Raw genomic sequence first — 13,568 nt, 5'->3', positions numbered from 1 at the left:
AACACTATCTTTCGTACGATATTACGACAGCCAATTATCCAATAGTTTTGTCTTACAAGGGCAAAAGTCGCGTCAACCCAAGGATGCAAGTACTTAATATGAATGTACCTGCAAATAAGCGAGAAACATTAGAAACTTTAGACAATAAAATAGGATGCTTCGCCGAATTGTGCAAGGAAGCATTTTTGATACGCCCTCCAACGCGAAGAACACCAGATTCATCTAAATAGGGGGTGAAACATAGGAGCTTCGACTTTTTCAATTGTTGGCCTCCTTTTAACTGGTGAATTTCCTCTTTAAATGTGATGTCTTGCGAATGGCGAAAAATAGTATTAGCAGCAAGTTTAAGGTCGCGGGCACTCAGACCGTTTGAATAAGTTTTCGGTCTGCTTTATTACGACCACACCTCTGAATAAACCGTTGGCAGTATGCTACCACCCGTAGTAACCGCAGCCATGTTGATATTCTATTTATAAGTTTGTCCAAAGCATGATATTCGGTTTCAGCATAAAGGACTATGCCTGGGTGAGTTTTACGTTGTTCGGCAATGACGCAAGTGTCATTAGATGTGGTCTTCTTGCTCATGGTTGACCCTTCTCCTCAAGCATAACCACGACGGTCCGTTCCACCAAAGTGGGAGGCGACTCAGTTCAAATGAAAATACCCCACGCGATGCGCAATCAGCAGGGTTGTCAGCAGACCGTTTATATTGTCAATTTTTCCGTGTGCACACATCTAGTATCTCTGCAATTCTGTTGCACACGAAAGCAGTCCATTTACGGGGTGGTGATGAGAGCCAGTGTAGATCGATTTCCGAATCGCTCCAACACCAAATATCAGAAATTTGTATGCTGAGAGACGAATTCATAGACGTTACCAACTTAGTTAGCAAATAGGCAGCGCTTAATTCAAGGCGTGGGATTGATAGGAGTTTCGAAGGGGCAATCCCTGTTTTTAAGGCAATTAGGTTTACAACGTAATAACCATCACTTAACTTGGACCTACTATAAACTGCTGCTGCATATGCAGACGATGAAACATCTGCGAATCCGTGTATTTCAACGAAGACACTGGATACGGCTACTTGACGTGGAATCTTGACGTTAGCCAGAAAATGTAACTCGGATACCATTTTCTTCCAGCGATCGGTCAAAGTTGTATGTAGCGCATCATCCAGTCTACCACTTGACACCATGTTTCTGAATTGGCGGGCCAATATGTAATCGCTCGTTGAGTGAGTACCCAATAGAATCGTTGCAAGATCCATCAAATGCGACTCGGCATTTTATGGCCCCGGCTTAAGAACTGCGTGGTGAGCCAGATAGAAGCACTTCGATGGATCGCAGTCAATCTCGTAGGGCGCAATACGAGTCATATGGCCAAGTGATATATACTCACGCATAAACTGCTATTTTAGCAAGGTAACTCGTTTGAACCGGCGTTCCAGGTGTTTTAATCTGGTTACAGCTTGCTTCAGCGTTGATGATATTACCGGCATCTTGTCCTTGAAGGGATAACTTACTACGTAATAGGGTAAAAAAATAACTAAATGAGATGATAACCTGATGGGGCCCCCAAATGATCCCGAAATTATCTAGAAAAGCCACAAAATGACCCCGATGGTATCGGAGACGAATCCCGAAAACCATTCAGAAATGCTCCCGGAAGGGTCTCAATAAGGTCCCGGAATAGTCACAAAAAGTTCCGAAATGACAACAATTCCTGAAGCGTCCCCAAGTTATCCCGAAATAGTCCCTAAAGGACCCTGACGGGATCCAAAAATGATCCCAGAAGGATACCGAACCGAAACTATACAGAAATGATCCCGGAAGAGTTGCAAAGTTATCTCGAAAAAGTCCCAAAATAACCCCGACGTGATCCCGGACGGATCCCGAAAACTATACAGGAATGATCCCGGAAGAGTCCCAAAATGATCCCGAAATAGTCCTTAATTGACCCCGAGGGGATTCCGGACGGATCCCGAAAACCATCCAGAAATTATCCAGGAAGAGTGCCATAGTGATCCCGAAAAAGTCCCGAAAGAGTCCCGAAATGACCATCCCGGACGCATCCCGAAGACCATCCTGAAAAGATCCCGGAAGTGTCTCGATATGACCCCGACGAACCGACGGGATCCCAGACGGGCCCCGAAAACTATACAGAAATGATCCCGGAACAGTCCCAAAAAAGTCCTTAATTGACTCCGAGGGGATTCCGGACGGATCCCGAAAACCATCCAGAAATTATCCAGGAAGAGTGCCAAAGTGATCCCGAAAAAGTCCCGAAAGAGTCCCGAAATGACCATCCCGGACGCATCCCGAAGACCATCCTGAAAAGATCCCGGAAGTGTCTCGATATGACCCTGACGAACCGACGGGATTCCGGACGGATCCCGAAAACCATTCAGAAATTATGCCGGAAGAGTCGCAAGGTGATCCCGAAAAAGTCCCAAAATAACCCCGACGGGATCCCGGACGGATCCCGAAAACTATACAGAAATGATCCCGGAAGAGTCCCAAAATGATCCCGAAATAGTCCCAAAAAAGTCCCTAATTGACCCCGACGGGATTTCGCACGGATCCCGAAAACCATCCAGAAATTATCCCGGAAGAGTGCCAAAGTGATCCCGAAAAAGTCCCGAAATGACCATCCCGGACGGATCCCGAAGACCATCCTGAAAAGATCTCGGAAGTGTCTCGATATGACCCTGACTGGATTACAAATAAGTTAAAGCTAATTAGGAGGGTATCACTGCTCACTTTGTAAGACCTCGACTTATTTGACCCACTGAGTTTGTAATATTGGTGAAGGTTAATTAATATACGTAAAGAGTAAAAATTGTTAAAAAGTAATTATTCGAAGAGGTCGTGTTCGAAAAAAATGTCGCCAGTAGACTATTGTCTTTGTCCCAAATTTTTAAATTAATAATTAAATTATAACTATTCCTAGGGACCGGGTACCTGCCCCCTTTTCAAAAAAATATAGCTAGTAGATCCTTCTAGACTATTGGCTATTTGTGTGCCAAATTTCATCCAAATCTGTCCAGCCAGTAAGATTAAGATTAAGATTAAGATTAAAATGAGAAGGTTTTGAAAAATCACTTGGGCTTACATTCAAACATCTATTGTTTATTTAATAGCGTCTGAAATGTAAATTTTTATTTTCACACTTCATCCTTCTACACCCAAGTCTCCCGTTTTAACATTTCCTAAAGTTGGCGGCCCTATGCAAAACTAGTTCCTTGGAGTGAATCACTTTGATTATAGCCTATCAAGCAAGTTTAAATATTACCTACACGTTACGGCTCCTTTTACAAATGTGAATACGTAGGCACATATATTTAGGCGAGACTTTGTCCTTCGCAAGAACACTCAAAGTGGTGAATCAAAAGCTTTCCCAAGACAGTCGAACTAATGACCGTATGTGCTACTACCCTAACGTAGTGGACAGTCTGAAAACAGAAGCTACGCCGTCATCCATAATGAGGTCTTATATCATAAGGCCGGAAAACAGCAGTTAACATCTTTCAACTTAAAATCGGTCGACTTTCATTCTAAAATATATTGACGCGTTTTCATTTTCGCTGCAATTAAATTTAATTAAAAATAGTTACTCGTCACAGTAAATAATTAAACACGGGAAATTTCTCTGTGAAGCAATTTACAATCGGTGTGCGCCATTCGGTTACAAAATCATTTTACCATTTGCAAAATTATTAGGGGGACTCATGTAACCTTATAAATGCCTTATAAAGTGTGTAAACGTATAAATTTGTCTAGTGCGTAAACGAGCTGTCAAATTTTGTATGAAAAATCATTTACACAATTTGTATAAATTTACGCCCACATTTCATTGTGTAAACGCGGTAAACTCAAAGGAATGCAACCTTGCAGACATTACAGCAGGCATTTTCATCAGAAATATCCAACATCAGCAAGTAAAGACGTTTTACTTCTGATTTTTCACTTAATCTTGGCATTTTTTAATTTGTATAACAATCAAAAAAATTTTGTTTGGCAATAATACAGCTGTAGCTGAAAATCAAGTTTATCAAGAATATTACTAGGTGCGTTCATATAACAGTGTGTGTAAATGGATATAATTTTACACCTTATAAGTCTATATGCTTTCATGAGTCCCCCTATTGTGTATAAAATATTTTGCTAATTGGTTGACATATCAGCATATAAATAACTGCATATAAATTCTCACTCCAACATTTACAAAGGCTTCGAAAATTGAGATCCCGCCGCCTACGTCTAGTGAGATTTGGCGCCTAGAAGCAAAATTAATTATATGGAAAGATAGCATGATGGAGGAGATGGAGAAATTTATAAGGGAATCACAGCAGAGGTTATTGCAGAAAGTTGGTGAGTTGACGGCAGAGATCGCTAATTTGAAGAGCAGCTACAACGATATGGAAAAGAGGGTGGCGGAAAGCGAGTGCAAGCAACTTCGATCTGATGTCAATGCATTGAGGAGTCAGGTTTATGAATGCCAGAATAATGGCATACTGACAGATATATTGGTAAGTGGAGTTCCCATAACGACAAATGAAGATTTAGGTGAAGTCTAAAAATATATCGCACTTACTTATTTGATTGGCGCTTAACCGTCTAAACGGTTATGGCCGTCCAACAAGGCGCGCCAGTCGCTCCTTCGCTCCGCCAACCGGCGCCAATTGGTCACACCAAGGGAGTTTAAATCGCTTTACTCCTAGTCCTTCCAACGGAGTGGGGGCCGCCCTCTACCTCTTCTTCCATAGGCGGGTTCCGATAGAAACACTTTCTTGGCCGGAGCATCATCTTTTATTCGCATAACATGGCCTAGCCAGCGCAGCTGCTGCGTTTTATTTCGCTGGACTATGTTGATGTCTGCGTATAGCTCCTACAGCTCATCGTTAAATCTTCTTCGGTACTCGCCGTCGCCAACGCGTAGAGGTCCATAAATCTTTCGAAGAACTTCTCTCTCGAACACTCCCAAAGCCGCTTCATCTGCTGATGTCATGGTCCATGCTTCTGCCCCATATAGCAGGACGGGTACGATAAGTGACTTGTAGAGTATGATTTTCGTTCGCCGAGAGAGAACTTTACTTTTCAATTGCCTGCCTAGTCCAAAGTAGCATTTATTGGCAAGATTGATTCTTCGCTGGATTCCAGTGCTGATGTTGTTGCTAGTGTTGATGCCTGTTGCCAGCCGTATCTAAGGTTTATGAGAAGCTATTAGCTAAGCAGATAACTGATTATGTGTGACCCGGCTAATGAAAAGGTGGCTTATGACTCAAAAAAAGAAAAACTACTAAGAAACTGAAATGCATTGTTTATATTTAACAGCTGTGTCTCGCAATTTCTTTTTTGACTCATAAGCCACCTCTTCATAGGCCGGGTCACATATAATAATAATAACTTACTATCTGAGGTCCACTCGGGATCCAGGAGAGGACATAGTTGCGCTACTGCCATGAACTTACAGTACTAGTAATTTTAGATTTCTCGCGAGCTTTTGACACAGTTAACTTCAAAATACTTCTCATAAGCTGGAAAAAAATATAACTTCAGCTCTTATGCTATAAAACTAATCCAAAACTACCTCACAGTCCGATTTCAGCAAGTTCAATGCGGTGATAATGTCTCAAACTCAAAGCTTATAATATCTGGTGTTCCACAAGGATCTATTTTAGGCCCAATATTGTTTACACTTTTTATTAACGACATAGTTCCTTGTTGCCAAAATGCCAAAATACATCTTTACGCGGACGACACACAAATATACTTGTCACGCCCTACTGGGCTTACCGAAGACTTGTTCGTCAGGCTGAATGAAGACTAATCACACATAGGACATTGGGCTCACAAAAACAAGTTTATCTGAATGCAACGAAATCTAAGACGCTAGCAATATCGAGCGCAACATGTGACTTGAACAGCCTTCTTGAAGTTATACTTAATGAAGACAAAATATTATTCCAAGACGTGGTCACCAATTTAGGCATCAGAATTAACTCTAAATTAACTTCGGTACTCGAGCTTATCTGGACCCAGAATAGAATGGTGTTGAAAATGATAGAAATCGGATGATAACCACGCCCACTTTTTATATATATACCGTTTTGGAAAACACAAATAACCGGATTATTTAGTAAATAATGCACCTAGAATGTTGAAATTTGACGTGTGGACTGATATTGAGACTCTTGATAAAAATTTGAAAAAAATTTTAAATTGGACGTGGCACCGCCCATATGTGATAAAATCAATTTTACAAATATATTAATCATAAATCAAAAATCGTTAAACCTATCGTAACAAAATTCGGCAGAGAAGTTGCCTTTGCTATAAGAAATGCAAAAATTTTATAAAAAAATTTACGAAATCGGTTAAGGACCACCCCACTTTTATAGAAAAGATTTTTAAAAGAGTCGTGGACGAATAAAATAAGGTATATCTTTGCAAAAAATAGCTTCATATCAATGTTATTTCGTTTCCTAAGTGGATTTATAACAGTAAATAGGAAAAACTTCAAATTTTAAAAAACGGGCGTGGCACCGCCTTTTTTATGACTAAGCAATTTTCTATGTTTCGGGAGCCATAACTCGATGAAAAATTAACGGATCGTAATGAAATTGTGTACACATATTTTCCTTATAGCAGAAAATATTTCTAGTAGAAATGGACGGGATCGGTTATAGACCACGGAAACTTAGATGTAAATCAAGTTTAAAAGGGTCGTAGACTAGAATAATAAGCTATAACTTAGCAAAAAATTGTTTTGAATCAATCTTATTTCACTTATCAAGTTTTACCGTAAGAGGAAATGGGGAGACATTTTTATTTTAAATGGGCGATGCCACGTGTTACGTAGAAAAGTAATTTATCTGAAATGAAATGTACAATTCAAGCTCACGCTGAGTATATAATGTTCGGGAACACCCGAACTTAGACACCTTTACTTGTTTCTAAAAAGAAATTTGATCATATCTCTTTATATGCCGTACAAATTCTCGGAAGTGATGTTTATAACTCCATAAAACTTAGAAATCTCTGCTTTTTGCATAAGCTACTTCATTCCAAAAATCCCCCTTACTTATTTGAAAAACCAAATTTGTGTCAGTCCACTCGGACCCTAAATCTATTGGTTCCTAATTTTAAATACACAAAATCCTCAAGACTGTTCTTTTTCAGTACAATCTGTCTTTGGAACTCACTTCCCTCCAAAACAAAACTATTAAAAAAGCAGGATGTTTCAAACTAGCAGCGTTTTCTTTTCTTAACTTTTAAGTTACTCTAAGTCTTTAGAGTTTTAAGTGAATATTAAAAACTTGTATGTATTTAACTTTGCTGTATTTATATATGATATGTTATATCTTTAGATGAATAATTAAATTTCTTTTTTTTTAACATTTCCGTATAATATCTTAATTAGATTGATGTACTGCCTAAAAGACTAAGTCTTCCTTGTAAAAACTCTAAATAAACAAAAATAAATAAATAATTAAATATCGTTTTGGTTTAACGAAGACTATTGAAATCATTGTTGTGAACACAAATGTCTGCAAACTTTTGTCTACATTTTAAAAATTTTATCCAGGGTCCTTGTAAAATTTTAATTATGTAGATGCGCCGAGTATTATACGATTTTCAGCCATGAGTTACGCAATAACATCTACTTAGACTGCTCGTGATTTCGAGGGCGGCATCCTTGGCCGAATAGTCACTCCTTAACGTTTCAAGGTGTTTCTTTGGTGTAGCTCGGCAGCATAGCGCGGCAAAAAACATCCGTTAGAAAGTCTTCGGAGCTACACCTAGAGCTTCTAGGAAACTGACGTCGACGAAGATATGAGTTGGAAGTCGCAGTCTTACAGCTTCTGTGCTGGCATGGTGTGAGGGGCAGTAGGCGTGGTAACGACTGGTCGTCAGGATTGTTACTGTTCGCACATCGGAAATTATAGCTCTTATAACAGCCGAAAAACTGGAGGCTCACTTTAGCGCAATCAACAAGAGGCCATCATTGGTGCTAATCGTTAAATTGTACCAAGAGTCATGAGTATTAAAATACCATTAATAGCAAGCGCAAGTCGCCTTTGTACGTGACCAGCAAGGAGCCACAAAAGATCTAAAAAAATGGTGTCCAGAACGATTATTAGAAGTTAGCCTAGAGCATCTCCTTCGGTGAAACTACGCTTTGCACGAGCCATACAGACAAAAGAGTGACCATTTTAAGTACTTCAATTTTCTTTTTCAGCAGACGCTGCAATAAGGGTCCCTTAGACCGGGGTTAGGTTCGAAGTCTCCCTGGAGTAAGTGAACGAAGGGCAGTCCCACCGCAAGGAGCTACTCCTGAAACTTTTTGAACGATCCGCGAGACTTTGAGGCAAAAACCCCGGATCTTACGGAATTGGCCAAAACGTTTGATTTCTTTAAATACATATAGGCAAAAACTTTCCTAAATATAATTTTTTGAATAGAAAAATCAAGCCTTGTAAAGTTATAAAGCCGGCGTATGCCGACGCCGCCGGTATATAATAGTGCCTATGCCGCCGCCGCTGATAAAGTGATCGGCGTAAACCTCTACTCTCCACACCAAAAGAACGGAAACACCAAAAGATGTACCAAACCATCAAACGATACCAACAAAAAACACAACAAATCGTATGGCAGACCATACTATTTCAACCTTATTGAAAAATTTAAATCCACATTTTATTTTAAAAAGAATAAAAGAAATTGAAAATTGTTTAAAGGTTAAATTTAATTTTTGTATACATACTATCGCCACTTTTATAAGATACATTTTTCTCGCACCAAAGTTCACTTTCTCATGGAACCTCCCTTCAGTATTTTATTCAAAAACGCCCTATATCAGGTTAAATTCAATATATTTTGACTTGAGCTGTGACGTTTATGAAATAAATCTGAAATGGAGCGTTCAGCCGAGATAGAGTAATAATTCACTCAGCACACTAATTAATCAATCCTTTTATGAAACGCCGAGTTAGTGGATCAGCCACATTTATATAAAGTTTCGGATTTCGATCCACCGAAAACATTCCTACCGCACAAAGATGTCCATTCACGACGCCTGGTGATCCAGCATCTCCTCTACACAATTCTGCGTCAGCTTTAGCACAAAACATATTTTTTCCTTCAGGGTAATCCAAACATTCATGTGGTTCTACTATAGTTACGTCATGTGTTACGAGTTTTAAAGTTTGTGAGTTCCTGAATTGTCCAGTCCATTCTCTAATAATCATCTTTCTTCCCAACGAAAGTTCACTTTCGCAAAGCTGTATTGGTATAATTCCATTAAAAGGTATATCCAGTTTAATTCCAGCTATATCATATTCGCCTTTTTTGCATTCTAAAATATTTGTTTGATAAGACACATCCTTTACTTTACGAAATGGTGGGCGGAAAACTATTGCACTTCCTGTAACGTAGATGATTTTTGTATCTACATCGGCCAGGCATGCCGCAGCTGTGATCACTATTTCCTTACTCACTAATGAGCCACCGCAAATATAGTCTTCTTTATTAAATAATGATACCAAATAATCTTCAGAATGCGAATTTATATGGGTCAAAAGACCACTAATTACGATAACCAAGATCGCGATATGATTGTGGAAATTCATTTTAGTTCCTGACGTTTTGCGCTGCTCGTTAAGTATAAAGTAACTAAAGCAAGAAAAATGTTGTGGGAGCTATTTATATACAGTGGGGAAGTTTAAGTTTTTTTTAATTTGCGGGTGCAAGTGCACGGTTAGAAATCTGAGCCTAAATTTTTAACCATTAATCGGTTTAAACACTTTTTGAAACATTTCGCTACTAAATTGCAAATCTCTCATTTTAATATCGTCTTTTTTAACTTTATTCTATTTCCATTTAAAACGCGTTTAAACAATAAGTTTAAAATATGAAAATTGTTTTAAAACATAACCAAAAAAGTGTCAAAAAATCTAAAAATACAAACTTGTAGACACTTCTGGGCTTGAAACAAAAGCAAAGGGTTTCAAAAATATAAAAATGGAAACTGAAATAGAAACTTCTGGTTTCACAACTTATCTTAAGAGTTTAAATTTGGAGCTGAAAATACAAAAATAACAAATTTATCGAATCTTTTTCAAAAAATTTTGTTACACATATAAAGTGTTATGAAATAATTTCTTACACAGTAGGTAGAGCGACGCCGTAGGAAAAATCTCTAGTTCAAAACTGATGCGTTTCTGGTACATTTGGAACCTCTACTAGTTCGCCCTCTATATCTTTTACACGCTTCGAACTGGCAAACTTAACATGGCGATGTCCTACTTTGTTTGAGTTGCATTCACTTTTCAATAGTTCCGAACTAGATACATATTTCCACTTTGGAACTAGTTGCTTTATTGGAACTATTTCGGTAGTTCCAAACTAGTCTTAAAATGACAGCTTACTTATTTTCTTGATATTATTTCGTTGGTTTCGAACAGAAAAGAAATTCTAAATGCTGCTTCTAGTACGATATTCGAGCATTTGTCGATTCTTCCGAGGCAGGGGGAAAGTTAGGGAAAAGAAATCATACTGGTAGTTGAAGTTAATTAAAGCTGGTAGCAGTTTTTTGTAGATAACATATTTCTCAAACTAAATATGAAAAATAAGAGCCCAAGCTATCGATTTTATAACTGGGTAAAATCTCTTTACACATATCGTACCCGTCCTGCTACATGGGACAGAAGCATGGACCATGACAACAGCAGATGAAGCGGCTTTGGGAGTGTTCGAGAGAAAAGTTCTTCGAAAGATTTATGGACCTCTACGTGTTGGCGATGGCGAGTACCGAAGAAGCTTTAATTATGAGCTGTACGAGCTATACGCAGACATCCACATAGTCCAGCGAATTAAAACTCAGCGGCTGCGCTGGCTAGGCCATGTTATGCGAATGAAAGATGATGATCCGGTCAAGAAAGTGTTTCTATCGGAACCCGCCTATGGAAGTAGAGGGCGGCCCCCACTCCGTTGGAAGGACCAGGTGGAATACGATTTAAACTCCCTTGGTGTGACCAATTGGCGCCAGGTGGCGGAGCGAAGGAGCGACTGGCGCGCCTTGTTGGACGGCCATAACGATTTGGACGGTTAAGCGCAAATTAAGTAAGTAAGTCAGTAAGTAAAATCTCGTTAGTACCGAACTTGTGGTATTTATTTGGCAATTTAGGTCAAGTTCCGAACCAGAAATGTGTATCACTAGTTACTGACTGACTTTTCCAGTTTCAAATTGAAACCCAGTTCTATGCACTTACATTCAGGAAGATCGTTATAGTATATATTTCAACAAAATTTGATTTGATCATATTTCCAAAATGCTTCAAAATTTAGCTCAAATTTATTTCAACAAAATTTGATTTGATCATATTTCCAAATTCCTTCAAAATTTAGCTCAAATTTGTACCGTGTGTCTGCCAAAACCTCAACCCACTTATTAATAAAAAGTGGCCGGCGTGGTCTGTTGGGAGCGGCCAAAGCAACATCAAAGATTCAGAACAAGTTTTTCATTGGAAAAAAATATTTTCAAACGCGGTCGTCCCTCGGCAGCGATATATGTCAAGCGTATATCTGCTATGAAAAGCTTTTCAGTGAAAATGCATCTTCCTTGCATCAGCTTCCGTTTGGAATCGGCATAAAACATATAGGTCACTTTGGCAGATGATTGTAGGGAAAATCAAAAGAGAGCAAGACGTAAATTCGAAGAGAAGTTCGGCCTAAATCTTCTTGGAGATAAATCGCACCAAGCATTAATTATATTTTTTTTCTTTTTAATTTTTTTATGGCTAATGCGTCAAGCGTAATGCAAATTCTAAGTCACTTAAACAAATAGCTTTTGTTCTTCCACAATAACAAATTCAGGGTTGTTATATTTATTCCGTCGAAATGAAAAAAGCGCGTTTATTCTATTCTTTTTCAAAGAAAAATGTATTTGTTCTTAATTGCACGTTTATATATTTGTACAGTTGAATTGTGTTATTAAGTACACATAGCCTAATAGCGTTTTCTTTTCTGGCTATAGCGTCTTTTTGCACGCCGCGCAAGTGTTGCTGTTCTATTCTAAAAAACAGGCACCGCCTTTACGGGGTATTTCGTTCTTTTGTGAAAATTGTTGCCTGCTCGCAACGCAAAATCGTTACACTTTTACCCTGTATAAAATGGCGGTGTGGCAGTGCAACTCTGTGAAACTCTCAATTCGCTCACAGAAATCACCTACCCAGATTGCGCATTCACGAGTTCAAAATTGCTTCGTTCTGCGTATCTACGTCACAGTTGACTGTTTGAGTGAATGAAAGAAAGAGAGAGAAAACAAGAGCTAAAGGATAATGACGTAAGAATTGCCCATAAAAAAGAGCTGATCTAATATTTACATGCGCAATGCGCAATCTTCTTGTGTACTTTGTGATATGAGTAAATATGGTGAGTTGAATTGTTCTTTGTATGCACTATAAATGTTGACAACTTTCTTGGGTAGGAGTAACTCTATTAAGGCTTTACCATTTACCTAGGTAACAATTTATTTGAGAAAAGAAAACGCTATAAGTGATGCGTGTACAATATGACCGTATTTTTAACACTTTCAGGCAAATGGGACACCGGTGTTCCAAAAATATTTCCTTGTATAGCAAAAAGGCTAGCAATATTTTATTAGTTTTTATACTCAGCTGAGCAGAGCTCACAGAGTATATTAATTTTGTTCGCATAACGGTACCCCGTAACGGCATAAACTAATCGAGATAGATATAGACTTCTATATACCAAAATGATCTGGGAGAAAAAAAGAAATTCCTTTAGCCATGTCCGTCCGTCCGACCGTCCGTTGTGTGTAAACACGATAACTTGAGTAAATTTTGAGGTATCTTAATGAAGTTTTGTATGTAAGTTCCTGGGCACTCATCTCAGATCGCTATTTAATATGAACGAAATTGGACCACGCCCACTTTTTCGATTTCAACAATTTCGAAGAACCGAAAAAGTACGATAATACTTTACCAAATACGGATAAAGCGATGGAACTTGTTAGATGGGTTGTCCTTATGGCGCAGAACAGAAAATTTGTAAATTTTGGAAAATGGGCGTGGCACCGCGCACTTTTAAAAGAAGTCCAAGGGTTTCAAAGTCCTTCACCTTATCGAATTTATATCAGTGTCGTGGCTTCCGTGCGCTTATACGCCAATTCTTTTTCTGATAACAGCTAGTACTTCATCTTGTGTCCGGTCACCTCAAACCCACTTTTTTGCCTCCTTTACCAATCCAGAAAAGGCAAAGCTCGCGTTCATCTCTCTTTCTCGCTTTAAAAAGCTACCTTAAAGTACACAAAAAAACTAGCGTGCCCATGAAGTTGGAGGTAGACTTGACAAGTCTGAAGTTGTCCTGATAAGTTTCAATGAGTTTGCCCCTTTAATTATATCTTTTGAACAGAATCATCTGAAGCTCTACAAAAAAGCTCAATTTGCACGTAATGGTACCCCTTTTCTTTTGGCATAGAGCATTTAGGTCCCGTCCTTCTCATTTGTATGAAAAATTAAAAAGGAACATAACGCAAGTTGAATG

This window comes from Eurosta solidaginis, chromosome 2, assembly GCF_040869045.1.
Source record: "Eurosta solidaginis isolate ZX-2024a chromosome 2, ASM4086904v1, whole genome shotgun sequence".
NCBI classification, from domain to species: Eukaryota; Metazoa; Arthropoda; class Insecta; order Diptera; family Tephritidae; genus Eurosta; species Eurosta solidaginis.
This window is presented reverse-complemented; position numbering follows the sequence as displayed.